This window comes from Neofelis nebulosa, chromosome 9, assembly GCF_028018385.1.
Source record: "Neofelis nebulosa isolate mNeoNeb1 chromosome 9, mNeoNeb1.pri, whole genome shotgun sequence".
Classification (NCBI taxonomy): domain Eukaryota; kingdom Metazoa; phylum Chordata; class Mammalia; order Carnivora; family Felidae; genus Neofelis; species Neofelis nebulosa.
In genome coordinates this window covers 79777282-79794470 of record NC_080790.1, presented here as the reverse complement: position 1 = coordinate 79794470, position 17189 = coordinate 79777282, and the positions used below count along the sequence as shown (strand labels likewise).

The 17189-nt window shown below is 39.0% G+C and overlaps 1 protein-coding gene and 1 pseudogene across 3 annotated transcripts in view; both read left to right on the top strand.

Annotated features, from left to right (window-relative positions):
• Window positions 1-17189, top strand: part of CRACDL (CRACD like) — a 140933-nt gene that overhangs the window by 62162 nt on the left and 61582 nt on the right. The gene's annotated exons all lie outside the window — the stretch shown is intronic.
• LOC131485221 (large ribosomal subunit protein eL19-like) lies at window positions 4565-4974 on the top strand (annotated as a pseudogene).

Below are 17189 nucleotides of genomic sequence, written 5' to 3'. Positions count from 1 at the left end.
GACCACCCCTGGGGCCAAAGAATAGACTCTCAGAGTCTATTATCACGTGTTCTAGTAAGTTTATGACCTCCTTCCTTACAGATGTTAATTTATCTCCTGGGATTGTGGCCCCACCCCTGCCCCTGCCCTGAGCCTCACTCTCTTCTTTTGTTCCAAAGGGACAGCAACCCAGCAATTTAGGATTCCTTGTGAACCCAGGCCTTTGTGCTGTGTAAAGCCCTGCGCATGGACGTCCTCATCATTACTGTCTCATAAAAATCTTTTTACTGATAATTACTCAACCTCAGTGTCTGAGTCTGCCTATTTTGCGTGGGCCAGAATGAGGGGTGGTGTTATGTCTCCTTATTAATAGTCCTTGGAGCATGACTTCCTACCAAAAGAAAAAAAAAGAAAAAAAAATCTCAGCTCTGCATCTGCCATGCTGCAGAAGTGCCAATCACATATGTAACATCCCAGATAAATTAAGCTGTAAGAACTTGCTTCGTGTCATTATTCTTGGTATATGTGCATTTAAAAAGAGAGTTTATTATCTCAGTAAACTGATGAAGTTAAACATGAACCAGCCTGGGATCCAGTGCCCCGTTTGTCAGGTGTGTGTGCAGTAGTCTGCACAAAGTGCACCTCTCCACGACTGAAGGTTTTAAGTTACATAAGTTACATCCTGGCAAGGTATCCCCAGCACTAGAGTGAATTTGTATTATATTTTTCCAAGAATTATGCAAATACAATTTCTAAATTAAGGCTGCAAAGTTCGAAGCTCTTATGCTTACCTATTTTTGAAATAATGGCTTTGTAAAAGTCCCTAATAGAATTTATTTTTACTCTAATAACCTGAGAATTCTAAACTAATGTTCTTCAAATCTCCTGTGAAAGCATTCACTCCTGGATGTGTGAAAATAGGTTCCTCCTGTGAGAGCTGTCATGCATCACAGTCTGAGGCATGAGATTTATTGAGTATTTGTGTAGGCTCAGGCTTCATGTGTGAACACAGGTGCATGTGCACGTATCTACATATATACACCGCACTGTATGCATTCCCAGCTAAGTAGCTTATCAGCTTGCCCATTTACAAGAATTCAGAATACCGTGAAATCAATTGTTATATAAGTTTCAGAAAATGGTGTCGTTTATCTTATGTAAGGTACTTGTTTATATGCTTATAAACTGTGCTATTTTTCGTGTTGATGATGGAGTTTGTTTGGATGAAGCTCTGTTGTTTATTTGTAAAGAAACAGCCCAGTGAATTGTGGCTCACTGCCTCATTCTTTCCAGATGCCCTTGCTGTTCCTGCCCAGCCTATAGCCAAAGGGAAGCTTGAGGATGGGAACAAGGCATCTGGAGCAGGGATGTCCTCTGCATCCATATTCCTTTACTCCCGAAGACCGTTGAACTTCTGCTCTGCATGGTTGTCCCTAAGAAATGTCTAAAGGAAGACAGTGGACAAGCAGAGCCCAGGCTGGAGAAATGTGGCATAGTTTAGCTAAGTGGAGTGCTAGATGGCCTTGGGATCTGAATGGGTAGTTGATGCTGTCTCATTTTTATCAGAGACTAGACAGATTCATTTTTCTAGTGAGTATTATAAGTGCCTCTGGTTCATTTGTTCATTCATTCATTCAGCAGTGTTTATTGAGTACCTATTGTATGGCAGTACTATCCCGGTACATATTCCTTATCCTCAAGGGGTTAGTCTTCAAGTTTTACACACTTCACAAGACAGGGGATGATTTGCCTCTCTAGGTCAAGCCTAATTTTAGTTTTTCATGAGATAAGCGAGTCCAGGATACTGGGAACTTCAAAACTTGACCACCCAGTATGCTCTTTTACTCTCTCCTCTTGCTCCATTCAGAGCAGTATGACTCAGTATCCGAGTTCTCTGGTTTTAGCCCTTTGCTTGTAAGACTTCTTGGCTTTCTTTTCCCCCCAAATGTCAAATTAGATCTATCCCTTTCTCCTCCCTGTCCTTTCTGACAGTAGACAGAGAAGGTTTTGTGCACTCATATCTAGGTGTCTGCTTTTTTTTTTTAAAGGGTAGGAGGTCCTCTAAGCACTTCAAGAGAAATGGCTGGCTGTGGTGAGTCCAGCGTTGACACCCCTGTCACTTTGGGGTGGATGCAGTGGTCAAGTCCTTTGCTCTGGAGGATAATAATATCTATCATGAATCACTAAGCTGCCACAATTTTTGAAGAGTGATTTCTCACAGGAACTTTGCGAGCATTACACATCTCATTTGCCTCAGTAACGTGAAACTTATTTTTCTAAAAAAGGTACAGGCAGATCCTGGTGTGACTCACTAGAGAACAATAGTTAAGTCACAGTTTATTTTCATCTTTTTCCCCGAGAAAAGGAAAAATTGATTAAATGTATAGGAATGTAAGCAGGCTTAAATCTATAAAGCAGAACTGGATCAAAGAGTCATGCAAACACAATTAAGATTAAAATTGGCAAGTTCTATGAACAAAAGGTGCGTTGCGGAGGTCCTAGGTCATCCTGAAGGGGCACATCAGTCTTCTTGGGGAAGCAGAATTGAGGTTGACATCGCAAGGATAAGTAGGAGTTAATAAGAAAAAGGTAGGGTGTGAGGGCAGGGAAGATCATGTTTGAAGCAGAGGGAACATCTGCAAAGGCCCTGGGCCAGAAGGAAATGGAATGTTTTAGGGAGGGAGAGCAGGCCAGGGCACACATTTGTGCTACTTGTACTCAGGGCCTGTGGCTGAAATCCAGACTGCCTCCCCCTCTTGTCCACATTGAGATTTACCCACATGAGTATTGCTCTCCATCCCTCCAATCCTACCCACACCTCCAGCTTTCATCTAAGATCATACCCGTCTTCTTTAATATTTTAGTGTGGAATTGCTGGAGACAAATTTTATCATGTCTGCTTTTCCAAAAACCTCTTTGTTTCACCTTTTTTTTTCTAGTAACACTTTTTTTATCCAGGAGTTTTGATGACATGTAATTTATATACCATAAACTTCACCTGTTTAAAGTACACCATCAACATATATTTCTAGTAGTGCAACTATGAGCATAATCTAATTTCAGAACATACTCATCTCACCCAAAAGAAACCTTGTGCCCATTAGCAGTCACTTCCTACTCCACCTCTCCACCCCCCCCCCACCCCCGGCACCCCACTCCACAGCCCTAGTCAATCACTAATCTATTTTCTGTCTCTAGGGCTTTGTTCTGGATGTTCCATAGTGTTTGTGTCTGGCTATTTTAACTGAGCAGAGTGTGTTCACGGCTGATCCATACTGTAGCATGTATCAGTACTTTGTTCCTTTTTGTGGCCAAATAATATTCCATTATGTGAATATGCCACATTTTGTATCTGTTGATCAATTGGTGAATATTTGGGTTATTTCTATGTTTTGTTTTTATAAATAATGCTGTGAACATTGGTGTACAAGTTTTAATGTACACTTTTTTCATTTTTTTATTGTTATAAAATATACATAACAGCAAAGTTCATCATCGTAACCATTTTTAAGTGTACAGTTCAATGGGACTAAGTACATTCATGTTGTTGTACAACCATCACCACCATCCATCTCCAGAATGCTTTTCATCTTTTTTTTCAAGTTTGTTTATTTTGAGAGAGAGAGAAAGAGAGAGAGAGAGCACACTTGCACAAGCAAGTAGGGGAGGAGCAGGAAGAGAGGGAGAGAGAGAATACCAAGCAGGTTCCTCACTGTCAATGCATAGCCTGATGCGGGGCTCTAACCCATGAACCATCAGATCATGACCGGAGCTAAAGTCAAGAGTTGGACACTTAACCATCTGAGCCACCCAGGCGCCCCAAGAATGCTTTTCATCTTGTAAAACACAAAGTATATAGCCATTAAACAATCACTCCCCATTACATCTTCCCTCAGACCCTAGAAACCACCATTCTACTTTGTCTCACTATAATTTTGACTCTTCTAAGTAGTGGAATCATACAGCATTTGTCTTTTTGTGACTGGCTTGTTTCACTTGCGTAATGTCCTCAAGGTTCATCCATGATATAGCTTATTTCAGAATCGCCTTCCCTTTAAGGCTTACCTAATGAGGAGAGACTTTCTTCTGTCATTTTGCTTTTTTATTCTATACTTTATAGTTTTTTTTTTATCACTGATTTCATGCACTACTGTCTTCTTTTGAGTTTAGCTGATTTTTTGGTAGTGAAACATTTCAGTTCCTTTCTCCTTTCCTTTTGTATATATTCCATAGCTATTTTCTTTGTGGTTCCCATGGGGATAAATAACACTTAACATCCTAAAGTTGTAACACTTTAATTTGGATTTAAACCAACTTAATTTTAGTAACACAAAAACCTCTGTCTCCTTACATGTCTGTATCCATTCTTTTCAGTTGTTTATATCACAGAATAATGTCTTTATATTTTTTATGTGTCCTAAAACATAAACTAATAATTTTAAAAAATGCATCAATCTCTTATATAGAAAACAAAATGTGGAGTTACAAACCAAAGTTACATTACTGTTAGCTCTTAGGCTACTAATTGCTTTTTAAAAAATGTATTAAATTCCAGTTCTTTCCTTTTGCCACTGTGGCCATTTCCATGAGTATGATTAGGCTTTAGAAGAGGCTTACCTCTGGTGTCTTCCATTGTGGCAAAAAGGTCTGGTTGGTCCCCATTAGAACAATGTAAGTACTAATGCCAACTCCCATCAGCACATCTGGAAGCTGATCAAAGATGGGCTGGTCATCCGGGAGCCTGTGACTATCCATTCCTGGGCTCAGTGGCAGAAAAACACTTTGGCCCTGCCAGAAGGTCAGGCTTATGGGCATAAGGAAGTGAAAGGGTACTGCCAGTGCTGGATGAGGAGGATAAGAATTCTGCACTGACTGCTCAGAAGATAGTATGAATCTAGGAAGACTGACCCCCTCAAGTGCTTTGAAGAGTGGCTCCAGGCCAAAAAGGAGGAAATTATCATGGCTGTGTCCAAGGAGGAAGAGGCCAAGAAATAAAACTCCCCCTCTTTTGTCTATACATACTGGCCTTGGCAGTTATATAGATCAATCATTCAATAAAACAAACCCTTATCTGCCAAATTACATATATATATATGTCTCATAAATCTAATATTTTATATTAGGTATATTAGATCTAATATATATATATATATATATATATATATATATATATATATATATGTCTCAAATCACATAGAAAATAAAAAGTGGAGTTGCAAACCCATGTGCCCATGTGTTTACTTTTACTGAGAGCTTTATTTCTTCATATGGCTTCAAATTACTCTTGGGGCACCTGGGTGGCTCAGTTGGTTGAATGTCTGATTCTTGATTTTGGCTCAGATTATGATCTCACAGTTCGTGAGTTCAAGCCCCACATCGGGCTCTGCACTATTAACACAGAGCCTGCTTGGGATTCTTTCTCTTCCATCCGCTCTCTCTCAAAAATAAATAAATAAGGAGCGCCTGGGTGGCGCAGTTGGTTAAGCGTCCGACTTCAGCCAGGTCACGATCTCACGGTCTGTGGGTTCGAGCCCCGCGTCAGGCTCTGGGCTGAAGGCTCAGAGCCTGGAGCCTGTTTCCGATTCTGTGTCTCCCTCTCTCTCTGTCCCTCCCCTGTTCATGCTCTGTCTCTCTCTGTCCCAAAAAATAAAATAAACGTTGAAAAAAAAAAAACTTTAAAAAAAAATTTAAAAAAAAAAAAATAATAAATAAATAAATAAATAAATAAGCTTTTAAAAAAAATTACTGTCTAGTGCCCTTTTGTTCAACCTGCAGGACACCCTTGAACAATACTTGTAGGGCAGGTCTAGTGGTAATGAACTCCCTCAGGTTTTGTTTATCTGGAGATATCTTAATTTATCCTTCACTTTTGAAGGACAGTTTTGCTATGTATATGGTTCTTGGTTGACATTTTTTCCTTTTAGCACTTAGAGTACATCAGCCCACTGCCTTCGGCCCTCTAGTTTCTGAGAGAAATCTGCTTTATTGAGGATCTCTTGTGTGTGTTGATTGGCTTCTCTCTTGCTGCTTTTGCGATTCTCTTTGTCTTCGGCCTTCAACAGTTTGATTATAATGTATTTCAGTGTGGGTCTTTTTGAGTTTAGCCTACTTGGAGTTCATTGACCTCTCTGGATGTTTATATTCATGTCATCAAATTTGGGAAGTTTGGTCACTATTTCTTCAGATATTCTCTCTGCCTCTTTCTCTCTCTCTTCTCAATCTGGGACTCCCACAATGCATATGTTGGTCTACTTGGTGAAACCCCTTATGCTCTATTCTTTGTACTTCAATCTTTTCTCTTTCTGTTCCTCAGACTCAATAATTTCCACTGTCTTCAATTTTTCTGATTCTTCTGCCTGCTGAAATCTGCCTTTGAATCCCTCTAGTGACTCTTTCAGTTATTGTGTTTTTCAACTCCAGATTTTTTTTTTGTTGTTTCTTTTTAGGTTCTCTCCTTTATCCATATTTCTGTTTTGTTCATACATTGTTTTGTTGACTTTCTCCACATCTTTCTTTAGTTCTTTGAGCATATTTAAGACACTTGTATTAAAGTCTTTCTTTAGGGGCACCTGGGTGTCTCAGTTGGTTGAGTGTACAATTCTTGGTTTTGGTTCAGGTCATGATCTTGCAGTTCTGGGATCAAGCCCTGCATTGGGCTTTGCACTGACACCATGAGGCCTGCTTGCAGTTCTCTCTCTCTTCCTCTGTCTCTGCTCCTCTCCCTCACTTGCTTTCTCTGTCTCTCTCTCTCTCAAAATAAATAAACTGAAAAAAGTATTTGCCTAGTAGATCTGCCTTGGGTCCTTTTTTTAGGGATAGATTCAAAACTGGATATTTGACTCTAATAATGTGGTAACTTTGGAAATCAGATTCTCTCCCTTAGGATTTGCTGGATTTTGTTTTTATTTTTATTTTTTCAATTGCTGTAGGCTGTCTCTGTGCCGAGGATCAGCCATTAAATTAATTGATTTTCATATATTAAACCAACCCACATTCCTGGGATAAATCCCACTTTTATGTTTGCTGGATTTGATTTGCTAGTATTATCTTGAGAATTTTTGTGACTATACTCATAAGAGATATTGTCTGTAATTTTCTTCTACTGTGAGGTCTTTGTCTGGTTTGGGTATCAGAATAATACTGGCATTATAGAATGAATTGGGAGTTGTTACCTTTTTTTGTGTTTTGGAGAACAGTTTGGGAAAGGAAAGTTTGCCATTAATTCTTTAAATGTTTAATAGAATGCAACAATGAAGATATCTGGGCCTGGGCATTTCTTTGTGGGAAATTTTAAGTGACCAGTCCCTTTTCTTACTGTAAGTATGGTCATATTTTCTATTTCTTATTGATTCAAATTCAGTGGTTTCAGAAATTGTCCATTTCATCTAAGTTATCTATATTTTTGGAATATAATTATTCATAATATTCCTTTATAATCCTTTTTATTTCTATAAGGTCAGTAGTGATACTCTTTGATTTTTGGTTTTAGTAATTTGAATCTTCTTTTGTTTAGTTGAAGGTTGATCAATTTTGTTGATGTTTTGAAGAACTGACTTGTTTCACTGATTTTCAAAATGTTTTCCTATCCTATATTTCATTAATTTTTGCTCAGATATTTATTATGTTCTTTTTTCTGTTTGCTTTCAGTTTAGTTTGCTCTTCTTTTTGGTTTCATATGGTGGAAAGTTATGATATTGGTTTAAGATCTCTTTTATATAGGTGTTTGTAGGTATAATTTTTCCTTTAGGCATGTATCTTACATGTCTTGGTATGTTGTGTTTTTATTCATCTCAAAGTATGTTATAATTTCTTTTGTCATTTCTTCTTTGACTTCATTGGTTATTTACAGTGCATTGCATAATTTATACATATTTGTAAATTTCCCCAAATTCTTTCTGCTCTTGATTTCCAATTTATTTCCATTGTGGTTGGAGAATATAATTTATTTTTTTCATGGAGATATATATATGTATATATCTATCTATCTATCTATCTCTATATATATATGTTCAAATTGGTTTATACAATTGCTCAAGTCTTTTACGTCATTGATGAATTTCTGCCTATTGTTTTTTTGAAAGTGAGGTCCCCAATTATTGAAATTACTAGTATTATTATTGAATTGTCTGTCTTCATTTTATCAATTTTTGTTGCATGTATATTGAGACTCTGGTTTTAGGTACATACCTGTTTATAACTGTTATGTCTTCCTGATGGATTTACCAATTTATCATTATAAAATGACTCTATCTATGGTTATAGTTTTAAAACCTGGTTTTTTTCCTGACATTAATATAGCCATTTCATTGGTTACTAACAAAGTATTGTTTAATTTACACATATTTGCAACTTTCCCAAATCTCCTCTCACTTATTTCTAATTTCATTCCACTATTGCCAGAAAGCATACTTTCTGTAATTTCAAGCCTTTTAAATCTCTCTAGGCTTGTTTTATAGCCTATCTGTGGTCTATCCCATAAAATCTCTCATGTGCACTTGAGGAGACTTTTTATTCTGTTGCTGGGTGGAGTGTTCTATAGATTTCTAGTTGGTTAATGTTATTCTTTCAAATCTTTCATTTCTTTGTTGATTTTCTGCTTAGTTGTTCTGTCAGTTATTGAGAGCCGGATATTAGAATCTTCAGCTATTACTTTTGAATTTTATATTTCCATCAGTTTTTGCATCATCTAGGAAGAAAAGCTAGCTCTAAGACTCTCTCTCAGTGTTATCTCATTTTTAGGACATTGAAAAGTAAAAGACTCCAGTGATTAGATGATACTTTCAAGGCATATATTTGGAAATGGTTCTAAGATTTTCAAATGATTTGGCACATGAACACTGGTATTCAGACTTGTTCTCATTTGCTTTTAAACAACGTAAACTGCATTTGTGGATCTGTGATTATTGACTTTAATTTTTTTTTTAAAGTTATTTCATTGTAATTGTCATCACTCACCCTCAGAATCTCAGGTATAACCACATAGGTGTAGGTAGAGTCAGCTTTCTCCAGGACATGGTGATTCCAAATCAAAGCAGCCACAGACACTGGAAAAAGTACAGGAGAAGCACACATAGATTTGGCCTTATGAAATACTATCACCCGGCCCAAATTTAGCTCTGTTTTTAATCTTTTCAAAGTCATGTTGCTCTGTAAATAAAATATAGTTTCCTTCAATAAGGATTATTTATTTTTTACAAAGTCAGGTTTCAATAATTCTCTGGAAAATTTCCCCAGCCTTAAATTGGGTTATAAAAATAGATCTATTTCAGGAACCAGATGATTTACTGCTTTTCATTTTACTGGCCCCTGTGTCAGTCATCTACAGAAGCCTCTCTCATTTTGTCAACTGTCTTGTTCCTATGTTGTGTTCAGTTCCTTGCTCCAGGCACTGTCCTAGGTGCTGGTAGGACCGCAATGGACACAACAGGCACAGAGCTCACCCTACCAAACTTGAAGTCTTGGAAGGGTGGGGAATGCTAGACAGATATCTTATAAACAAGTCTTTGTTAACAGTGTTGGTGTTAATTTTTTTAATGTTTATTTAGTTTTGAGAGAGAGAGAGGCAGGGCATGAGTGGGAGAGGGGAAGAGAGATGGAGACACAGAATCTGAAGCAGGCTCCAGGCTCTGAGCTGCTAGCACAGAGTCTGACTCAGGGCTCTAACTCATGACCTGAGCTGAGTCGTCTGCTTAACCAACTGAGTCACCCAGGTGCCCCAGTGTGGGTGGGCATTATGGAGAAAGGTGCAAGTGCTGAGAAAAAATACCACTGGGATATGAATATGGCCTGAAAGATATTGTGGGATTAATAGGTCTGTAGGGATGTGCATGATTATGTGATCAGGGCATGCAATCAGTTTATAGATATTTTTCTTTGCCTTGTATAGGTAAATATAATAGATTGGAACCTTTAAGATACCATATTAAAATCTATTCTCATTCTTCATGTGAATAAACCTTTGTAGAATTTTTCAATATAAGCTGCAGCTAATGATGAAATTCTTCTATAAGCTAGAAAGAAGCCTGTGGTTACAATTAGGTTTCATAGAGAGGGAGTGGGGCAACCCCCACAGGGAGCTTTCACTGGATGTAGAACTCCCCTAGATTCTGTAGGTGCCCAGATCACACTGATGAATGCTGTGAACTACAGAGGGAGCTGGAGGCTCAGCCCCCTTTTGAGTCAATGAGAACCCCTGAAGAGACCCCCTCAGGTCCAGATTTAAAAAGTAAGTTTTCCTTTATTTGGACTTGAGCTGTCAGAACAACAGGTTTGGGGTTGGTGCAAGAAGGCAGAAAGCTGGAGATAGGCCTGAATTGCAATCTGCTTTACTCTTAGGATTGCCTTTGCTGCATCCCAAAGGGTTTTGACTGTCGTGTTTTCATTTTCCTTTACTCCCATGTATTTTTTAATTTCTTCTTTAATTTCCTGATTAATCCATTCATTCTTCAGTAGGATGTTCTTTAACCTCCATGTATTTGAGGGCTTTCCAAATTTTTTCTTGTGGTTGATTTCAAGTTTCATAGCATTGTGATCTGAAAATATGCATGGTATGATCTTGATCTTTTTGTACTTGTTGAGGGCTGATTTGTGACCCAGTATGTGATCTATTCTGAAGAATGCTCCATGTGCCCTCGAGAAGAATGTATATGCTGGTGCTTGAAGATGAGATGTTCTTAATATATCTGTTAAGTCCATCTGGTCTAGGGTGTGAAAAAAGCCATTGTTACCTTATTGATTTTCTGCTTAGTTGATCTGTTCATTGTTGTACGTGGGATAGTAAAGTTTCCTACTATTATCAAAGAGTTTCTTTATGTTTGTGATTAATATATTTATTTGGGTTCTTCCAAGTTGGGGGCATAAATATTTATAATTGTTAACTTTTCTTGATGGATAGACCCCTTAATTGTGATATAATGCCCTTCTTCATCTCTTGGTACAGTCTTTGTTTTAAAATCTAGTTGGTCTGATACAAGTATGGCTACTCTGGCTTTCTTTTGACTCCATTAGCATGATAGGTGGCTCTCCATCCCCTGACTTTCAATCTGCAGGTGTCTTTAAGTCTAAAATGAATCTCTTGTAAGCTGCATGTAGATGGATCTTTGTTTTTTTTCCCCCCATTCTGATACCCTATGTCTTTTGATTGGAGCATTTAGTCTACTTACATTCAGAGTGATTATTAAAAGATAGGAATTTAGTGTCATTATGTTACCTATAGAGTTGGTGTTTCTGGTGATGTTCTCTGGTCCTTTGTAGTCTTTGTTGCTTTGGTCTTCTTTTTTTTTTCCTCCACTAAGAGTGCCCCCCCTCCTTAAAATTTCTTGCAGAGCTGGTTTAGTGGTAAGACACTCCTTTGGTTTTTGTTTGTCTAGGAAACTCTTTATCTCTCCTTCTATTCTGAATGACAGCCCTGCTGGATAAAGGATTCTTGGCTGCATATTTTTTCCTATTCAACACATTGAATATTTTCTGCCACTCCTTTCTGGCTGTCAGAAAGGCTGAAATTAACAACTCAGGAAACAACATATGCTAGTGAGGATGTGGACAAAGGGGGACCCTTTTGCACTGTTGATAAGAATGCAAACTGGTGCAGCCACTCTGGAAAACAGTACGGAGGTTTCTTAAAAAGTTAAAATTAGAACTACCCTATGACCCAGCAATTGCCCTACTAGGTATTTATCCAAAGGATACAAAAATACTGATTCAAAGGGGCACATGCCCCCAATGTTTATAGCAGCATTACTAACAATAGATAAATTATGGAAAGAGCCCAAATGTCCATTGACTGATGAATGGATAAAGAAGATGTGTGTGTGTGTGTGTGTGTGTGTGTGTGTGTGTGTGTGTGTATAGACACACACACACCTGTATGGATACACACGCAATGGAATACTACTCAGCAATGAAAAAGAATGAAACCTTGCCATTTGCAGCAATGTAGATGGAACTAGAGATTATATTATGCTAAGTGAAATAAGTTAGAGAAAGACAAATATATGATTTCACTCGTATGTGGAATTTGAGAAACAAAACAGATGAACATAAGGGAAGGGAAAGAAAAATAAGATAATAACAGAGAGGGGGCAAGCCATAAGAGACTTTTAAATACAGAGAACAAACTGAGAGTTGCTGGAGGGGAGGTGGGTTGGGGGGTTGGCCAGATGGTGATGGGCATTAAGGGGGGCACTTGTTGGGATGAGCACTGGGTGTTGTATGTAAGTGATAAATCACTGGGTTCTACTCCTGAAACCAATACTACACGATGCTAACTATCTTGAATTTCAATAAATAAATTTAAATATATATAATGGAATATTAATCAGCCACCAAGAAGGAAATCTTGCCTAATGCAACAACATGGATGAGCTAGAATGTACTATGCTAAGTGAAAGTGAAATAAGTCAATCAGAGAAAGACAGATACCATATGATTTCATCATATGTGGAATTTAAGAAACAAAATAGATGAGTATATTGGAAGAGGCAAAAGGAGAGGAGAGAGAGAGAGAAACAAAACACAGTAGACTCTTAATGATTGAGAACAAACGGAGGGTTGATGGAAGAAGGGAGGTAGGAGATGGACTGATGGGTACTAAGGGTACTATGGGTACCCTTAGATGGGTGATGGGTACTAAGGAGGGCACTTGTGAAGAGCACTGGGTGTTGTAAGTGATGAATCACTGAATTCTGCTCTTGAAACCAATATTGCACTGTATGTTAACTAACTAAAATTAACATTTTTTTTTAAAAGGGAGAAAAAAGAAAGCTAAGGTTGAGGGTGTTGGGGTAACCTGACTTGAACTTTGAGTTCAAGCAGAAGGGGTGCTGGGAGTTATGGGGTGTTTGCCACATTGCCTTTCTCATTATGGTTTTCCTTCTTCTGGCTTGTCATTGAATTTTACAGGGAGGGTGGGGGAGGTTGTGTGTTTAGAAGGGCAAGTCCTTGGGCCCAGTAGAGAAGACATTCCATGGTGACGGTTGTGGAATGTTTCCCCCTGGAGTGTCAATGAAGAGGATGTCCTAGGTCTGCACACTCCACAGTCTCAGAGGGCAGACATTCCTCTGTGGCCTGGAGTGTGTTCTTACCAGTTACCTGGCAGTGGTTTGATTCACCTTGCTGTACACGGTCCTTCAGGCTACAGGACTTTGGGAAGCACAGGTGTCATCTGGGAATCCAGGATCTTTGGCTGATAAAGTTGGCTCTAAAATGAGCTACTTGCATAAGGAGACTATCTTCGTGAGACAGAATCGAACTCACCTGCTACCAGATGTGCTGGTTGTGTGTGCTCTTATCTACATTTATGCAAAGACTTATATAAGCATGCAATGAGGAACAAGCTTCAGAAACTGACAGCTGTTGTCAGCAAGGGCTTGTGTGTGCTGTGTTCTCAGTCCATTTAATTAAAGTATTACTATCCCCATTTTGTATATAAGAAAACTGAGGCTCAGCACTGGTATGTGGTAGAGTGAGGCTTCAACCCCAGGACTGCCTAATGTCCCAGGCTTTGCCCTTTTCCTCTGTACTATATTGTATTCTTATTGGTTTGAAGATGTTTGGAACAGAAAAAATGAGCAGGTTTTAAAACTCATGTGAGGTGAGCCTGATTCCCATATGGTCCCTTCATCTGTGGAGTGACTTTTGCCTCCATCAGTCCATTAGCAGCCTTGGCATCAGGTAGTGCTGTCTGTATCTGGGCCCCACCAGGATGTGCCTTACAGCAGGGTGAGGACTGGGTCATTCTCTTGGGCCTCTCCCCTCCCACCTACTCCTGAACCTCTGCCCTGTGTCACTTCATCACAGCCACATCGTTCAAGCCACGCAGAAGCAAGTGTGAGCATCTAGATCTGCTCCACACTCAGTGGGATGTGGCGCCCTTCTGTACCCCAACCCGTGGGGCATGTGCACGCACTCTCACAGAAATCTGCACATCATGACTTCTCAAGAGTGACAGTAGACATATAATGACAGCCTCAAACCCCTTCCCCCCAAACTAAGACCCAGTGGATGGTCTCCTGAGGCCCCTTTAGCTTCTGGGCCCTGGCATGTTCCTGCACAGGAGCTGCTTGACAGACAGAGCCATTTCAGGTGGATACTCGTGTCCTTTGGATTTCCTAGCTTCCTGTAAGCCCCTCAGAGGACAGCTCAGGACTCTCCCCTTCAGTGGGTCAGCACAGCAGGGAGCACATCGATCTCACCTGTCACTGTGTCCCCAGGCCTCAAAAGTGTCTGCCCCTGGTGGATGAACAGTCACACGAGTATACAGGTTGGTGTATACTGCTTTGCTACTTTAAACCAGTTAATATGCTTATTTGATATATGTTCTCAATCCCAAAATGTGAATACTAAAGATTCCTGGGGATTAAATGAAGTAACTCAAATGATACACTACATGCTTGATAATTAATTACAATTGTTGTGGTTAACTCCAAATTCAAGCAGTAGAAAGCTCTTGCTCTTGTATTTTCCAGTTCAGTGGCAGCTTTAACAATGGCACCGAGGGTAATCATTGGCTACTTTTAAGCAACTCTTACCATTTTCACTCTCCTTATTACTTCTGACATTTTCCTGCTTTTCCTTCTCTGCTGCCTCTTCTTTCTTTTTTTTTTTTTTTTAAATTTTTTTTTCAACGTTTTTTATTTATTTTTGGGACAGAGAGAGACAGAGCATGAATGGGGGAGGGGCAGAGAGAGAGGGAGACACAGAATCGGAAACAGGCTCCAGACTCCGAGCCATCAGCCCAGAGCCTGACGTGGGGCTTGAACTCACGGACCGCTAGATCGTGACCTGGCTGAAGTCAGACGCTTAACCGACTGCGCCACCCAGGCGCCCCTGCTGCCTCTTCTTTCAAATGCCGTGGTAGCTTCTTTCCCCTGCTCCCATCATAGTATCAGAGAACGGCAGGACATTATGGGATCAGGAAGTTTGCTAGGAGTTGCATTGCATCTGTAGATTGCTTTGGGGACATCATAACAATTAAGTCTTTTGATCCATGAACATGAGATATCTTTCCATTTTTTTTTGTATCTTCTTTAATTTCTTTCAACAACTGTTATAGTTTTTAGTGTACAAGTCTTTTGTCTCCTTCGTTAAGTTTATTTCTGAGTATTTTATTCTTTTTGATGCTATTGTAAATAGAATTGTTTTCTTAATTTCCTTTTCAGATTGTTCATTGTCCGTGTACAGAAACAACTGATTTTTATGTGTTCATTTTGTGTCCTGCAACTTTGCTGAATTCATTTATTTGTTCCAACAGTTTTTTTTAATATGAAATTTATTATCAAATTGGTTTCCATACAACACCCAGTGCTCATCCCAAAAGGTGCCCTCCTCAATAACCATCACCCACCCTCTCCCCCACAACCCCCCATCAACCCTCAGTTTGTTCTCACAGTTTTTTGAAAAATTTTTTTTTTTTTTCAACGTTTTTTTTATTTTTATTTTTGGGACAGAGAGAGACAGAGCATGAACGGGGGAGGGGCAGAGAGAGAGGGAGACACAGAATCGGAAACAGGCTCCAGGCTCCGAGCCATCGGCCCAGAGCCTGACGCGGGGCTCGAACTCACGGACCGCGAGATCGTGACCTGGCTGAAGTCGGACGCTTAACCGACTGCGCCACCCAGGCGCCCCCTCACAGTTTTTTGTATGGGGGAGGGGCAGTCTTCAGGGTTTTCTACATATAAGATCATGTCATCTGTGAATAGACTTACTTAACTTTATTTCTTCCTTTTCAATTTGGATGTTTTCTAGTTCTTTTTCTTGCCTAATCTCCCTGGCTAGAACTTCTAGTACAGTGTTGAATAGAAGTGGTGAGAGGTACTCTTGTCTTGTTCCTGATCTTAGAGGAAAAGCTTTCAGTTTTTCGCTGGTGAGGATAATGTTCATTGTGGGTTTGTCACATGTGGCCTTTATTATGTTGAGTTTCCTTCTATTCCTGGGTTTGTTTTTTGTTTGTTTTGTTTTTAGTATTTTTATCATGAAAGGGTGTTGAATTTTGTCAGATATTTTTTCTGGATCAATTGAGGTGATCATGTGGGGTTTTTTTTCCCTTGATTCTGTTGACCAGATATTTTTAGGGAGCTAAATTATATGCAAACTAAGAAACAAAGCCAGTGGAGCTTTGTTCACCTTTTCAGGAATTGGCTGGTCAGAAGATGGACATTTTGGCATTATTATTAAAGACCTAAATGTTAGACCCAACTCTGGCAAAAACCAACGAGTCCTTTGCTCTGTTAAATATTTTCTTTGTATTTCTCCTGTTATTTCCCATTATGCGCTGTGTACAAGTGCTAAATGTTAATTGGTTAGATATTTGCGCCCCCTTTTGAAGTCTGAGGATTCATAGTAACTGCCAATAAGAAATAGCTTTCCAGATAAATGGTGAGTTAGTATGTGTGGGGTAGAGGACACTGTTTTAAAGTCAACTATGAAAGAGGCAGGGACACAGCTTGAATTTTATTTCCATGAAGAGTCAGGGCTTTTTAATTTAGGAAGAAACCATGGAACTATGTGGATGAAATGATAATGATATCTGGGATGATTTGTTTTGAAATAACCTTGTGGGAGTGGGAGGGGGAGAAGGTGTAAAAATGAAACAAGAGTGACAATATGTTAAGTTCATTATATATTCTCTGTATTTTTGTATCTGTTTGAGATTTCTCATAATAAAAAGTTCAGAAAAGAAACTCAATGTAAATTAATGATGATGTTGCAGCTTTATATGGAAATACTTCATAGCCATTACAGTTAACACTTATGAAGAATTTTAATGATATGATATAAGAAAACCAGGAAGTCAGTCTTCCTAACAAGGTATATGTGTGCATGTACACACACATATCTGTGTAGACAAAAATATTGGAAGGAAATTCAGACATTAATTGGAGTAACCTTGGTTAAGGTGAATAAGAGAAAAACATCAAGGTATAACTGACGTACAGAGTTATATTAGTTTCAGGTGTACAATGTAATGATTCAACATTTCTGTACATTGCTCAGTGCTCATCATGATAAGTGTACTGTTAATCTCCTTTATCTGTTTCACCCATGAAAAAAACAATTTCCAAATTGTTTTTGAAGGAAAGGAATCAAATCTGCATTGTATAATTTGGTCAAACATTTTTTCCAGTTAAATGTTTTCCATGAACTCTGATCAGTGATTAGATAAACACCTATGTGGCTATTAATCTTGAGCTGTGGGCATGGTTTTGGCCTAT